The 15,975-nt window shown below is 30.1% G+C and overlaps 1 long non-coding RNA gene across 1 annotated transcript; it reads left to right on the top strand.

Moving 5' to 3' along the window:
• The first annotated feature begins 1,992 nt into the window (after window positions 1-1,992).
• Window positions 1,993-9,103, top strand: LOC148780753 (uncharacterized). Its single transcript, XR_016061217.1, has 2 exons — window positions 1,993-2,656; window positions 8,510-9,103. It is a non-coding gene; the product is annotated as an uncharacterized LOC148780753 (long non-coding RNA).
• The last annotated feature ends 6,872 nt before the right edge of the window (window positions 9,104-15,975 follow it).

The following is a 15,975-nucleotide window of genomic DNA, read 5'->3' as shown; positions in this document are numbered from 1 at the left end:
ATATTGGCAAATCCAAATAAATGAAAAGGATAGATATAAAATGGCCTTCAATGTTCCATTTGGGCAGTATGAATGGAATGTAATGCCATTTGAACTAAAAAATGCCCCTTCTGAATTTGAAAAAATAATGAATGATATTTTTAATCCTTATACACAATTCATGATTGTATATATAGATGATGTCTTAATCTTTTCAGAAGATGTCCAGCAGCATTTCAAACATATCAATGCCTTTTTTAACGTAGTAAAGAACACATGTTTGGTTGTTTCTGCTAAGGAAATGAGTTTATTCCAAACTAAAATAAGATATTTAGGATATAATATATTTCAAGGTACAATCACTCCAATAGACAGAGCAATTGAATTTGTAAATAAATTTCTTGATATTATTCTTACAAAAACAGAATTACAAAGGTTTTTAGAATGTCTGAATTATATTGCTGATTTTCATACAAGATTTAGCTATTATAGCTAAGCCTTTATATGATAGATTAAAAAAGAATCCTTTAAAATTGACGGATATGCATACCCTTGCAGTAAAAACCCTTAAAAAGACTTACCATGCCTAGTACTAGCTGATCCCAATGCTTATAAAATTATTGAATGTGATGCCTCCGAACTTGGGTAAAGAGGAATACTTAAACAACGAATTGAAAATAGAGAACAATTGGTTCGCTTTACATCTAAAGCTTGGAATACTACACAACATAATTATTCTTCCGTCAAAAAAGAAATATTAGCAATAGTATATTGTGTCACTAAATTTCAGAGTGATATCCTCAATCAAACATTTTTAATTAGAACTGATTGTAAAGCAGCCCGAGATATTTTAATTAAAGATGTTCAGAATCTTGTCTCTAAGCAAATCTTTGCTCATTGGCAAGCTATTCTTTCATCTTTTGATTTTACTATTGAACACTTTCCTGGTTCTTCCAATCATCGTCCTGATTTTCTCACCCGTGAATTTTTGCAGAGGGGGACAAGAGCTGGAAACTAGCCAGCAGCAAAATTCATTATATAATATGAATACTGATAAAGGCAAAGCTATTGTTCCATCATCTCCAGTAGGTTCCCCAATAATAAGTTATCCACCATCATCTCCTATTCGAATTATATCAAACTATTTAGAACATTCTAGTCAAGTAGGCCTTTACCAAACCTCAGTATTCTTAAAATCTCCAATCCCAAATAAATTATCTCCCTCTGGTAAATGCCAATTTGAAGAGACCACCTTTTTAATAGATTCCATTATTGAAGACGAGCATATGATGTTAGAACCAAAAAAAATTGCTAGTCTTTATTTACTAAATAATTTAAACCCCTCCAATGGGAATAAACCGAGAGTGGTATGAGGCCATTCTCCTTGAAACAGGCTGTATTACTCTAGTCCACTTTTATCAGAAAAATACCAATATAGTTGCATATTCAAATATGCAAATAAGAAAAATACTGACATATAAAGATTGGGGCTCAGATCCCTTAAGAGGAAAGAAATTACAGGCTCCTGAATTCCATGTCAAATACTATAAATATTCCGAATACATTGATGCCTGGCACAAAATATTTGCCCTCCAAAATAACAACAATTCTCATATTTGGTTTATCCAGATAAAAGCATCCATTACTGAACCATACCCAAATTGGTTCAGAAACTGGTTTATGATATGGGGATCAGGTTCCCAGATTCTTCCTCAAAAGTTTCAACTATCTCAAGAAAAATTTGTAATAAAGACCCAAATATTGACTACCATTTATATTTTATAGCCATGTATCAAATTCCATGGATCATGAAATGGAATTTCAGAATCTCAGAGAATCTCATTAATAATTTTGAATATATTCCCAGATTGGGAAAGAAAATTTACATCAAATGTTGGGATGTTTTTGAGAATCAAGCCCTTGAACCAGACAATATTAAATTAAGAAAAATACCAGGGCATATCTCATATGAAAACCCAAATAATTTATCAGAATATATCCAAAGAATGCGAAAGCAAAATCCCTTGGCAACTAAAGAAGAACTCCAGTTACTTTATATTTTCAAGAAGAGGCAGAAAAAATGATTACATCTTCCAATAATGAAAAAGAAACTTACAATGAAAATGATGACGAGTTCTCCCAAAGGCCCAAGTGATTCAAGGTCAAAGCCCAGATAACGACCTGATATAATCAATACAATAGAAGATTCCCTACCATTATCCTTTTGTCTTCCACTCAAAGATTCCTTGTCTCCCATTAAAGCAAATAAAAGCCAACCGTACCTGCCACCTGTCACTACAATGCATTGCCGACACTACAGTACCCTGCCACCTGTCTCTCCAGTGCCTTGCCGACACTACAGTACCTAGCCACTTGTCCCTACAGTATCCTGCCGACACCTACCGACAATATAGCTTTTCATCAGCATCTAAGGAAGCGCTATCTGTCCGGACCTGAAGAAAACAAATTAACCATCTATAATCTTTTCATGTCCAGCGGCTATAAAAGGGGTTCAACTCTTCTAAAGAATCAGAGTGTTTTTTGGAAGGGAAGAGCTCAGAACGCAGAAGAAAATATCATCTCTCCCTACTCTCTACTCTCTTATCTCTCCTTTGATCTCTCTGTTTCTTCTCTCGGCTCAGCAGCTAGCCTGTATAGTTTTACCAGTTTTATTCGGGTAAACTCTGCCTTTATGTAATTCTTTCACTATTGTATAATTATGTGTGATTGTAACATCAACGATCTTCCAAGTTATTATCCTGCTGAATGGAAGCTGTTTGCTAGCTTTTGTATATGTACGCAGCAGTAAGTCTTGCATCTTTTTAGTTTTGTATTTTTAGCTTGTACTAGTTCTATGCCTTGTACTTTGCCTGTTTATAAATAAACTCTGTTTCATATTTATGCAGTTAAAATTCGTATTTAGTATTAAAATTTATGGTAATGTTTATATTGTTAGACATTTTCCCATTTTCTGTGTTTATTATATTATTAGCTTTAATATACGTAGGATTTTTAAGAATGATTTAATGATCTTTTGTCTTGGTTGATTTGTTTTTAAATCTTAAATCGGTCTTGGTTGTTAATGGTACTAGAGCCATAGTTATATAAATAAATAAAATTTAGTGTACCCTAGTTGGGCTATATCTTAGAAGTTAGGAACCTAAGAAAATCTACCATTTAGAAGTTAGTCCGAGAGTTAAGCTACTTGAAGCCCAGGCTAGAGACCGTGAAGGCCAGAAGAAGCCGCTGAGGTCGAAGAGCCATAAGAGGTTGTCTATAGCATTATCCGTAACTTCAAATGGAAAATTTTCTTGAGAACTTAAAATTTTATCAGGAACTTAGATAATAAGACATTACCCTCAACTAGTAGTACATGGAGAATGAAAAATAAAGAAGAAATAGTAATTGAAAATATAGGAAAGCAGATATAGAATTGGAATATACCAAAAATACCGGTAATAGATATTTATAAAAAAGGAACGTTTGAATTCAAAGCAGACTATGTGATAAAAACAGTAGAGCAAAGTCTCTCTGTTACAAATGAACAAGAGAATTTCCAATTACTTTCAAATAGAATGATAAAATCTCATAAAGAAAAAGATTATAGATATCTTCATATAGGACTAATACAAGTTGCCATAAAACCTCTTACAAGATTAGCGTTAAATAATTCAATACTATTATGTTTACGTGATAGTAGACATAATAAATTTTCAGATTCGATGTTAGGAATAGTAGAATCGAGTTTATGTAGTGGTCCAGTTTACTTTAATTGTTTCCCCAACTTTTCAGTCTCCCTAAGCGACCCGGATTTATTAAAAGTATTAACCTTAAACATAAAAACTCAAGGATTTGATATGAATCTAGGATCTCAGAATATAGCTTTAGTATATCGAATATGTTATAAAGTTTTGAATACCCTATGTCCAAATGTATTGCACATTGATACAAAAGGGCAAACAATATTCTTCAAAACCAACATAGAAAAATCCAATACTGTAATTCCTAAATCGATTGATTGGTCCCAAATAAATCGACCTGAAACTTGGTCTATCTACAATGAAAATCAAAATTATTAAAATTCTCTAAAAAAACCCCAAAACAAATAATTGAACATCCAGATGGAGAAATAGAGTTACATTTCAATAATAGTCGAAAAACAAAATTAAAATTAACTAGTATGGATGATAATACCATAAGATCATAAAAAAAGGAGTCTGTCCCTGCAAGACATTCTACCTCAAGTATAAATATTGAACCCATTATACAGGGATTACATAGAACAAGTAATAATATTCATTAACCTGTGTATAAGCCAATAGATAATGAACCCAACCCTTCAAATCAAAACTTACCTATTCTGATTTAGATTTTCAAATACTAACTCTACAAAAAAAACAGAAAGTAGATTTAGAATATCTTAAACAAGATTACTTGTCCGAACAAAATAAATATATGAGGAATTGGTATTTAAAAGAATTCTCGAAAGAATTAATAGATGCTTGTCACAAAAGATATTATAAGTTTTTAAAAAAATATAATAAAACTATTGGATTCTTTGAATGGTTAAAAGTAACCCTTAAAGAAAAGGGGTATCAAGTACCCAATTTTGAAAATAAATCTAAAATTAATACACTAGAAAACCAATATCATACTTTTTATACTACTGACGGAGAAGAAATCCAAAGTATACATCCTCTAGAAAAATCTATTCAGATAAAACAACCGCGAAAAGATAAATCAGAAACTACAGCTTCACCCTATAAAATGATTCCAACAGAACAAACACATAAAGTAGAAATAATTCCACATATAGTAGAACAAAATAACTATACCAATATGTACCTCCAATCTTTAGGAAAACAAGCTACTAGAATAGAAAATATTATTAGCCAACCTCAGAGAAAAACAGAAGAGATAAAGAAGGCCATAATGTTCAAACCCCCACCAATAATAAATAAAGAAAGATTTAGTCTAAAAGAAGACAATAAAGATTTAATGGATGAATTAGTAAAACGGCTATCCCAATTAAATCTTAAATAATCAAAAGGGAAAGGAAAAGTGGTAGAATCAGAAGCAATGGTTCTTCAAGAAGAACCACTAAAAAATAATGATATATCAAATATCGAACAAGGTTTTAACGAAACAAATCAAGAAATCAATAGAATAGATTATGAAAAAAAATGGAGGCTTACTTCTCAAGCAAGAATGTACCATACAAGACCTACACCTGTTGATATACAATTTGAGGAAGATTTGATATCTCATGCTGTATCTTATTCCGAAAAAATTATAGTTAATTGGAATATAGATAGAATGTCAGACCATCAAATATTAGATACAATAAGGCATATGACTATGTATATTGCAACATGTAAAGTCTCTGGTAGCCATGATCAAGATGTAGCAAAAGCCATTATATGTGGCTTTACTGGCTGCTGGTTAAGAAGCTGGTGGGACTTTCATATGAATGAAGTCACAAAAAATCAAATATTAAGCGCAACTCGCCAGTGGGTTGTAAAAAATGAGCATAACCAAGATATCCAGCATAGTGAAAGTCATGCGGTTAATACCCTTATATATACAATAACTCTTCATTTCGTGGGAAGCACTGCTATTCTAGAAGCTAGATCTGAAGATCTACTGTCTAATCTAAGATGCCCAACTCTCTCTCATTACAAATAGTACAAAGTTATATTCTTCTCAAGACTTTTTTAAGAGAAGATTCCAGTGTTGATCATTGGAAAGAAAAATTTATAGCCGGTCTTCCTTATCTATTTGCAGAAAAAGTAAAAAATAGATTAAAAAACCAAAATAATGGAATAATTCCCTATTCCCAATATACATTCGGAGTACTTTCTGTTGAAATATGTGCTGAAGGATTAGCCTATGAACCGACCTAAAATTAAAAAGACAGCTACATAAAAAACGAATGACATGAAAGAAAGAATTAGGAGATTTCTGCGAGCAATTTGGTTATAATATTACTCAAACATCTCATAAGACCCATAAGAAGAAGAGTATGCATAAAAAATATAAATCTTCACATAAAATAGAAAAAAGAAATAAATTTGCAAAGAAATTTGTTCCCAAAAATAAAATGGGAAAAAGAAGCTTCTGGTCTGCTACAAATGTGGCAAAGTTGGCCATTATAAAAATACCTGTAGAGTCAAAAAGAAAATTGATGCTTTAAATCTAAACGAAGACATAAGAAATCAATTATACAATATTATTCAAATAGAAGATCAAATAAATGATAATTCCTCGACATCTGATGATGATATTTTAATATGGAGAATATAAGATGAACATTTATTTTGGAGTAGTTCGGACTCTAGTTCTGAATCTAATATAAAATTAGAATCAGATGATGATGAACAAATGCAAGATTGCTTTCGAAATGAATATAGTTTTCAATTTTTCGCATTAATAGATTCTGGAGCTTATTTAAATTTTATAAATGAAGGTTTGGTCCCTAGTAAATATTTTAATAAAACCACCCAAATAATAAATACTGCTGATGGTAGTAAACTTATTATAAATTATCTGATACAGCTGTTTGCAACAATGGAAATTGTTTTGATATGCCTTTTATCATGGTTTAAGGATTAAGTCAAGCAGTAATTTTAGGAATTCCATTTTTAAACCTATTTTATCCTTTAAAAATTGATCATACAGGAATAGAAGCAATCTTGATGGACGTACAATTAAATTCGACTTAATGGAAAAACCAAAAGAAAAAGAAATTCATAATATTAAACATATATATATATATATATATATATATATATGTGTGTGTGTGTGTGTGTAGATCTAAAAGGAGGCTAGGAGAATAACAATTTGTGGAAAATTTGATAAGACACTTCAAAATTGGAAGAGAATCCATAGGTTTATCAATTCTATCACAAAATATTTTAAGAAATAAAAATTTAGGCTCTCAAATCCCTATTTTGGGGATACTTAAGCGGCCGATTCCCAGTTGGATCAGGTCATTCTGAGAGCCAGCTCTACCATTTTTAAAATGCTAACATGGACAACTTATGAATGATATTGAATATGAGAAAAGGTCTATGCATGTCGTCCATTTTGTGGATATTTGGACCTAGATCTTTAACAGCATATAATTAATTTTTTTATTGTTTAGTAAAATTTATAGATAAATCCCTTTTTAAGATCTATGATATAATGAGTTTTTTTAAAATTTTGTTTTTACTGTACCACTTTCTTAGATTTTAAGTTTGGCGTATTTGGGTGGGTTAGGTTGTATTTCATTATAAGGGGATTTGGATAAGATCGGGGCCTAGTTTAAGGAAAGCTTTTTATGTTCCCACTACAACATAGAAATTTTATGTTCCCCCTACCATCCAACCATTCATTTTTTATCAAGAGAGCCACTCACCGTTTGATCTTAGATCCGACGTCTCAAATTATTTTATTTTTAGTTTTTTTAATACAATTTTTTTGAATATTAAATTTGGTATGTGTCATCTTCTCATTGAGGTGCACCTATAAAAAATACTAACAATAAATTTCGATAAAAAATAATGACTAAAATACCCCTAGAAACTTTTAGGGGTATTTTGGTCATTTTATTTTATTGAAAATATTTTTTTTATATTTTTCGTTAGTGAGAGTTTAATATAGGAATGTACGTCAAAAATTTGATGTCAATAGTTTATAGAAAAAAATAAAAAATAAAACAGTGTAGAGACGTGACATTGTGATTGGGGCAATCTTAGCCCTCCTCCATTAAAAAATGGACTGTTGGATAAGGGAGAACATAAAACTTCTACATTGTAGGGGGGACATAGAAAGCTTTCTCCTATTTTATAGTTAAGTTAGGATATGTAGTTTCTATTTTTGGGTGGATGTGGTTCTCTTGATTAGAAACCCCATGGAACATATTAAGGAAGCGCGTGAGATAGGTGAGCTAGTAGAAGCACGCTTCCAACAAAAAAACGTTATTGGGGAAAGAAAAGCTCGAGGTCGAGTTTCTTTCAACCTTAAGAGAGATGTAGCAGTTGTTTATATATATATATATATATATATATATATATATATATATATATATATATATATATATATATATATATATATATATATATATATATATATATATATATATATATAAATTTTAGATTTTGAGAGAGTGATGTATCAGTTGTTTTTTTTTTTTTACATATATAAATTTTAGATTTTGAGTTTTTGAGTTTGTTAGGATGCATTTCATTATAAGGGGATTTGGATAATATTGGGTCCTAGTGTAGATTTAAGGTAGGCATTTTTTGGTTGACATGCAGTTTGTGGGGCTTCAATTAATGTGTGAGAGAGAGAGGAGAGACTCTATCTTTAGACTGTTGTGAGGTAGCATTGGGCTTGAAGGTTAACTTTCATAAAACCTCTCTGATAGAAATTAACTATCATTCGGCAATGACTCTATCGTTAGCAAATTGTTTGGGTTGCTCTGCGGACTCTTTCCCCTTTACTTATCTTGGAATGTCACAATCTGATTTTAGGCATTCTATTGCAGTTTGAAATAAGCTGCTAGAGAGAGTCCAAGTGAAGTTCGATCTGTGGAAGCCGAAATACTTGTATACAAGTGGAAGGGTAACATTGTTAAGTTCTTGTTTAGTTAATTTATCAATCTATTTGATGTCTCTTATTCAAATGACAGTCGAAGTGATTAAGAAAAATGAAAGAATGATGCATAATTTTCTGTGGAGATCTTTTGGGGAAGAAAAAAAATTCCATCTTCTTTGGTGGGATCATGTTTGTACCCTTAAGAGTGAAAGTGGTCTTGGCATAAGAAAGATTAAATATATGAATGAGGCTTTTCTTTGCAAATGGTGGTGGAAAAACTTGCAATTTACAGATCAACTTTGGTATTCGGTGTTGTCTTCGAAATATGGTCTGGATAGGCAGGGAGTTGAGGTCTTACTGGTTGCAGATTATGGACCTGGTGGCTCTTTTTTCAGTCTCGTTCTGTCATGTCAATTGTGAGACGAACTCCTTGGCCGACACTCTAGCTAAAGGAGGGGCCTCTTTGTCTGCTCTTGTTGTTTCCTCTTATGTAATTTCCTTTGAGTAAATTTATTTAATAAAGTAAGGAACATTTGTTAAAAAACAAGAGAAAGAGGAGAGAGAGAAAGATTATTGGAGGGTTTTTTTAATATTATTATTATTTTAATTTATATTTAAAGGGAAGGACATCTTTTTTTAGAGAGTTTGGTCCTTTTGAGAGGAAAGAAATTGTTGTGATTTTGTGAAAAGATATTTGGGGTCCATTGTAGGTCCTAAGAGAAAGTGTAATCTCTAACTTATTTATTTTTAATTTTTTATTTTTTCTTATCTAATTTATTTATTCTTTCCCCATGTTCCTAATATCAATATTTAATGGGTGCGGTTTCTATAAGGTTGCAACCTTAAACAATCCAAGTAAGGCGCACCTTAAAATTTTATCATAACATGTAATTTTGTTATAAAAAATTCTTAATATTATCTTAAAATCTATTTTCATACCTAATTAGAAAATTTTAAATTTAAAAAATAGTTACAATCAAGTAGATCTATAAATATATGAAAATCTTGAAAATGGACGGTTTAGATAATGTGTTATAAGATGCATTATTTCTGGGACTTAAATTGTTTTTTTTCCATTTTCATACATCTCAATGACGAGATGATCGATTAGAGGGTTTTTTCAAGATTAAAATAACATTTCCAATAAATTTTTGAGGTGCATATGTGGTTATACATTTTAAGGTTGCAACCTTATATAAATTTTTCCCATATTTAATAAAGAGATCAACTATTTTAAAATTTACACAAAGGTCCTACGTTTCATCTTTTGTTGCTGCATGCCCATGATAACCCCAGTCAGAACCCATCATTGGATATGGGTTTGAACATTGGATATCCAAACCTACCCACTTCGATTTTTACTAAGTTGGAGTACGGCTTGAGATTGGGTTTGAACCCTCTCCCACTTATAAAAATTAGGTTTGGAACCCTTTGTACATGCAAACAAAACCTAGGGAAAATATCATATAAAGAGTCTAAATCCCTTATAAAATTATTAAAGGGCTCAAAATATCTTAATCAACACTATAAGATTCACTTTTTAACTTTCATTTCACTCAAATATCTCCTCAAAAAATATTATGAAATAAATCCAATGACGAGAGTATGAACAACAAGATATACTCTCGTCATTGGGTTGAGGCCTTTTAAGTGGGTCAAATTAATGAAACGCCCCTGCTTTTATAGGGTTCCTAACCCTAAACAAGGGCAATTTCAGTATACATATATATAGGAAAATGATCTTGTGAGATAATGGCGCACAAGAAAAAATGAGCCCAACGATCCAGATTGAATTTAGATCGATCTGACGATCACGGATGTTCTATAGTATTTGAATTTTAAGTTTATTTATACAAATCCAAATTATTTTAAATTTTAGACATGTGTTCTTCTCATCAAGCTGCACCTAATAAATAAATAAATAAATAAATAAATAAATAAATAAATATATATATATATATATATATATATATATATATATATATATATATATATATATATATATATATATATATATATATATATATATATATATATATATATATATAACAAATCCGTAAACAATAAATTGCTCAAAATACCCCAAAAATTTTATGGGGGTATTTTGGTCAAATTTTTTAATGTAAAATATTTTTTTTATATTTTTCGATAATTCACTTATTTTTTATGAACACACGCTTAAAATTTCGAATGATTTAAATTTTTAAATTAAAATTAAAAATTATCAGACATCCGTGATCGTTAGATTAACCCAGATTCAATCTGGGCCATTAGGCTCATTTTTACTTGTCAGCCCATTGGCTCACTGGATCATCTTATATATATATATATATATATATATATATATATATATATATATATATATATATATATATATATATATATACATCGGGTAGCTCAAAATACATATCATTATCTGAATTTTAATCTTTTTTCTAGAAACTGGATCGTAATGAAATTTTGGATGTGTGTACTAAAAAATAGGTTGCACAATAAAAAATATAAAACATATATTTTTTCAAAATATAAAATGATCAAAATAACCTTGAGAAAATGATGGGCATCATTTGGCCGTTTTAAATTCTTTTCTATATGGTATGCAATAGTGCTAGATATATACAACCAAACTTTCATTTTAATCTGATTTATAGAAAAAAAATATTATTTCAGTTTAATTTGATTTATAAAAAAATATTAAAATTACAATAATGATATGTATTTTGAACCACTCAATGAAGATCAAACGACTAGAAATCTATCTAGATCACTATTCATTATAGCTGCTGGTGTTCGAAAGTTTTACTTACATAAAAATTTCAAGTATTTTGGATTTTAAAAAATTAAAATTAAAATACGAAATATAATTGTGACCATTAGATCCGTCTAGATTGATTCTGGGCCACTGGACTTACACTATAGCTGTTAGCTAGTGGGCTAACCTCAAATTCTCCCATATATTATGGATATCATAGTCTAATGCAACCACACTTCTAGAAAACCATATTTGTAGTATTTGTATGACCCAAAATTTTGCACACGCACTTTCTTCATCTCAATAATCAATCCCAAATAGAAAAAAAGGTTCATTTTGAATCGTAGATATGGTCAAAATGAGTCCCCTCCAACAATGAATCTAGACCATTTATTTTGGTGATTTTAAGATCTTAGCCTTTAGAAACTCAAAATCAATTTTTTTTTTTAACATTATTCATTTAATGATAATAAATCTATCTAAAAACAATTGGAAAAGAAAAAATACTTTTAAAGCGTAGATCTAACCATCTTATCAAAATGGACGGTCTATAATAATTGGGATAAGAAAATACTTTTTAGGTTCTGGTTTTTTTTTTTTGTGATTGTTCATTATAATGAAAATAATGTATATTTGAAAATTTGGATCAAGCATATGACCGTAACATGGTTTCTGAATATTATTGCATTATATTACTATACAACCATTACATGAAATCATATACATATATATATATATATATATATATATATATATATATATATATATCGGAGAGGTTTGTATAGAGTTGAGGCTCTAAACAATCAAAGTAAATCGCACCTTCAAAAAGTGTCGAGAAATATGATTTCAATACTGGAAATCTTTATAATAGCTTTAAAATATCTTTTTATCTTTAATTATAAAATTTAAATCTTCAAAAATAGTGTAGATCGGGCATATCAATGAAAACATGAAAATTGATGGTACAAAAATGTGTTACAAGATGCACTATTTCTAAAACTTGAAACCCATTTTTACTCATGTCAATGAATCTTAATGTCGAGACAATCAATTTGAAGATATTTAGGTATCAAAACAAGCTCTTCGAAGGAAATTTTTGGGGTGGGCTCTAATTTTATTGTTTACAGCCTCAATGAATCTTGATGTCGAGACGATTAATTTGAAGATATTTAGGCATCAAAACAAGCTCTTCAAGGAATATTTTTGGGTTGGGCTCTAATTTGATTGTCTACAGCCTCAACTATATATATATATATATATATATATATATATATATATATATATATATATATATATATATATATATATATATATATATATATATATATATATATATAAAATACTGAGAATAGCCCACTAGCTCATATGAACATATGTGTTCATATGAGCCCAACGGTCCATATTGAATATGGGCCGATCTAACGGTCATGACCTCACTTTGTATTTGAATTTTAAATTTTTTTTATGAATACAAATAATTTAAAATTTTAAGTGTGTACTCTTAAAAAATATGATAATCTTATAAAAATATCAAAAAAATAATTTGTAATAAATAATTTGATTAAAATACATCTGAAACGTTTTGAGGGTATTTTAGTCAACTTATTTTTTGTAAATTATTTTTAAAATATATTTATTAGGTGCGACTTGATGACAAGAATGAGTGCCTGAAATTTCAATTTATTTGGATTCGTAGAAAAAAAATTAAAATTAAAGCATGAAATTTGGTCATGACCGTCAGATCGCTCAGATTCAAAATGGGTTGTTGGGCTCATATATTCATATGAGCTAGTGGCCTAATATCATCATTTTACTATATATATACAAAGACACTATATAACACCTATAGGCGGAAATGAACAGTGATTTCGCCTATGCTCATAATCGTTCAAAGTTCATCTCACGATCACAGTTGTTCGGTAATGTTTCAAGTTTTATTTTTTTTACAAATCAGAATGATCTGAAATTTGGAACACATGTTCATAAAAAATATGAAAATCTAATAAAAATATAAAAAAAATAATTTGAAAAATATAAACTGACCAAAATACCCTCGAAAATTTATGGGGGTATTTTAATCAATTTATATTTTTCAAAATATTTATTTTATATTTTTATTAGGTGCGTCTCAATAAGATGTACACACGATTTCATATCAGTTCAATTTATAAAAAAAAATGAAACACTGTCGGATACACGTGACTGTGCGATAAACTTTGGACGGTGATGAGCATAGACGAAATCACTGTTCATTTTTGCCTATAGGCGTTGGAAAGACTTTTTCACATACACACACACACACACATATATATATATATATATCTATATATATAAATGGTGCAATTTGCATACGGATGCATCTGTAGTTGTGGAGGTCAGGTGCACCTTCAAAATTTATCATGATATATAATTTTGATGTAAAATGTTTTTAGGAACCGTCAGATTTTCATCATATGGTTCAGAATGCATATCATTTGTTTTAATTTTAATTATTTTTTTATAAATCAGATCATAATGAAATTTTTGACATGGGTACTAAAAAATAGGGCGCACACATAAAATATATATAAAAAGTATTTCTCATAATATAAAATAATCGAAATACCCTTGAAACATGATAAGGGTATTTTGATCATTTTAAATTATTGAAAATAGTTTTTTTATATTTTTATATGGTGCGCAATAGTGTTAGATATATACACCCAAAATTTCATATTAATCAGATGTATATAAAAAATTTAAAATTAAAATAGTGATATGTACTCTGAACCGTATGATGAAGATCTGACGGCTCCCATTCTACCTATATACTATTCATTATAGCTAGCGAGCTGTTGTAAGGTTTACCCATGATGAAGATCAATTTAAACATATCTGGGCATCAAAACATCCTCTTCTAGTGAAACTTTTGAGGTAGGCTCAAATTTGATTGTTTAGAACCTCGGCTCTCTATAAACACTTTATATATATATATAACACTACGCAATGCCTATAGGAAAAAATGAACAGTAATTTCGCCTACTCCCATCACTGTCCAAAGTTCATCACGCGGTCACGATTGTCTGATAGTGTTTCATTTTTCATTTTTTTTTACAAATCGGAATGACCAAAAATTTGGATTCATCAAAAATAGGGGAATATTTGAAAATTATATAAAAAATATTTTACATGAAAAATATTGACCAAAATAACCCCAAAAAGTTTCGGGGTATTTTGGTTAATTTATTTTTTACGGATATTTTTTTTTATATTTTTATTAGATGAGCCTCAGTGAGATGTATATACTCTCCAAATTTCATGTCATTTTGATTTGTAAAAAAAAATGAAAAATAAAACAATATCAAACAATCGTGACCGCGCGATGAAATTTAGACAGTGATGAGAGCAGACGAAATCACTATTCATTTTCGCCTATAGGCGTTGGAAAGACTATATATATATATATATATATATATATATATATATATATATATATATATATATATATATAAAAGTTACCTCATATAAATTTTGGGGGAAGTGATTTCATGGAAGTGTCTCCCAGCAATACAATGTACATGCACGCTCAGTGATCAATGTAAACAAGGAAAAAGGTTAAAAGGTGATTAACTTCTTTTTAAGGATACTTCCTCCGGTTTAACCCATGGCACAGTGTAGAATATGCACTTTTGTTCAAAAGTAAGAAGCTGCACACACATACAGAAACGTGTGACCATGAATGACTCCTCTTTAATCATCCATTTTGAAACTTAACCATGGTTCCAATGAATGGTTTTGTTCTCAACTTTTTGGAGGATTGAGATAAGAAAGATAAACATATGCTTTCGGGAAAGCTAAACTGTCGTTTTTAATGATGAAAAGTGCTTTGTGACTTCAATTTAAAATAAATGAAGCATAGGATTCCATTAAAACTCGCAAATTAAACTTGCTTTGGCAAAGGTGATAATGGGAACCCATTAGCAGTCCTTGTGTTCCAATAAAGATATAAAGTGAAAGATCTTCCACAAGAAGTTGCTCGTTCCCTCAAGTCTTCAGGTAGGATCAAGTCAACAGTGGATCCAATTCAAGGTAAAGTGTATCCGAGTCAATAGAGGAGGAAAGTCCAACTGAAGACAAAAGTTCTCCTAGTGAGGGCTGGGAATCGGGTCTAGTCGGCTAGTTGACCTCGAATGGGTCCGGGTCCAGCTCTGGGTCTGGTTCTTACTTCTAAACTCGGAAAGTCGGGTCCGAGTCTAAAAGCATGTCCTCGATTGTGCAGTGGGTTGGATCTAGATCCAGGTTGAACTGACCCCACTTGACCCAGGTTTTATATTACCTTTCAATATATGGGGAGCGATTTCATGCAACAGTTGTATAGTAATATAATGAAGCAAATTTTAAAAACCATAATAGGGCAATTTGCTTGACACCAATTTGGTTTACACATGTAATTAATAATTACAAAAAAAATAAAATTTGAAAACATACATTATAAAGTATATTTTTAGCCCAATTAATATACATTGTTTAGTTTTTGTGAGATGCTTACATCTAGGCTTTAGAAAGAGTTTTTGCTTTTTCAAATTTTTCAAATGGATTTATTATAATTAAATGAATAATATTAAAAAGGAAAAAATTACTTTTGAGTTTTCAAAAGCCCAGGTCTTGAAATTTACCAACTAGAT

This window comes from Amborella trichopoda, chromosome 8 (assembly GCF_054954075.1).
Source record: "Amborella trichopoda isolate Santa Cruz 75 chromosome 8, AtrichopodaSantaCruz75HAP2 v2.0, whole genome shotgun sequence".
Taxonomy (NCBI): domain Eukaryota; kingdom Viridiplantae; phylum Streptophyta; class Magnoliopsida; order Amborellales; family Amborellaceae; genus Amborella; species Amborella trichopoda.
Note: the sequence above shows the minus strand (reverse complement) of the source record. Positions and strands in the feature narration are given on the sequence as shown.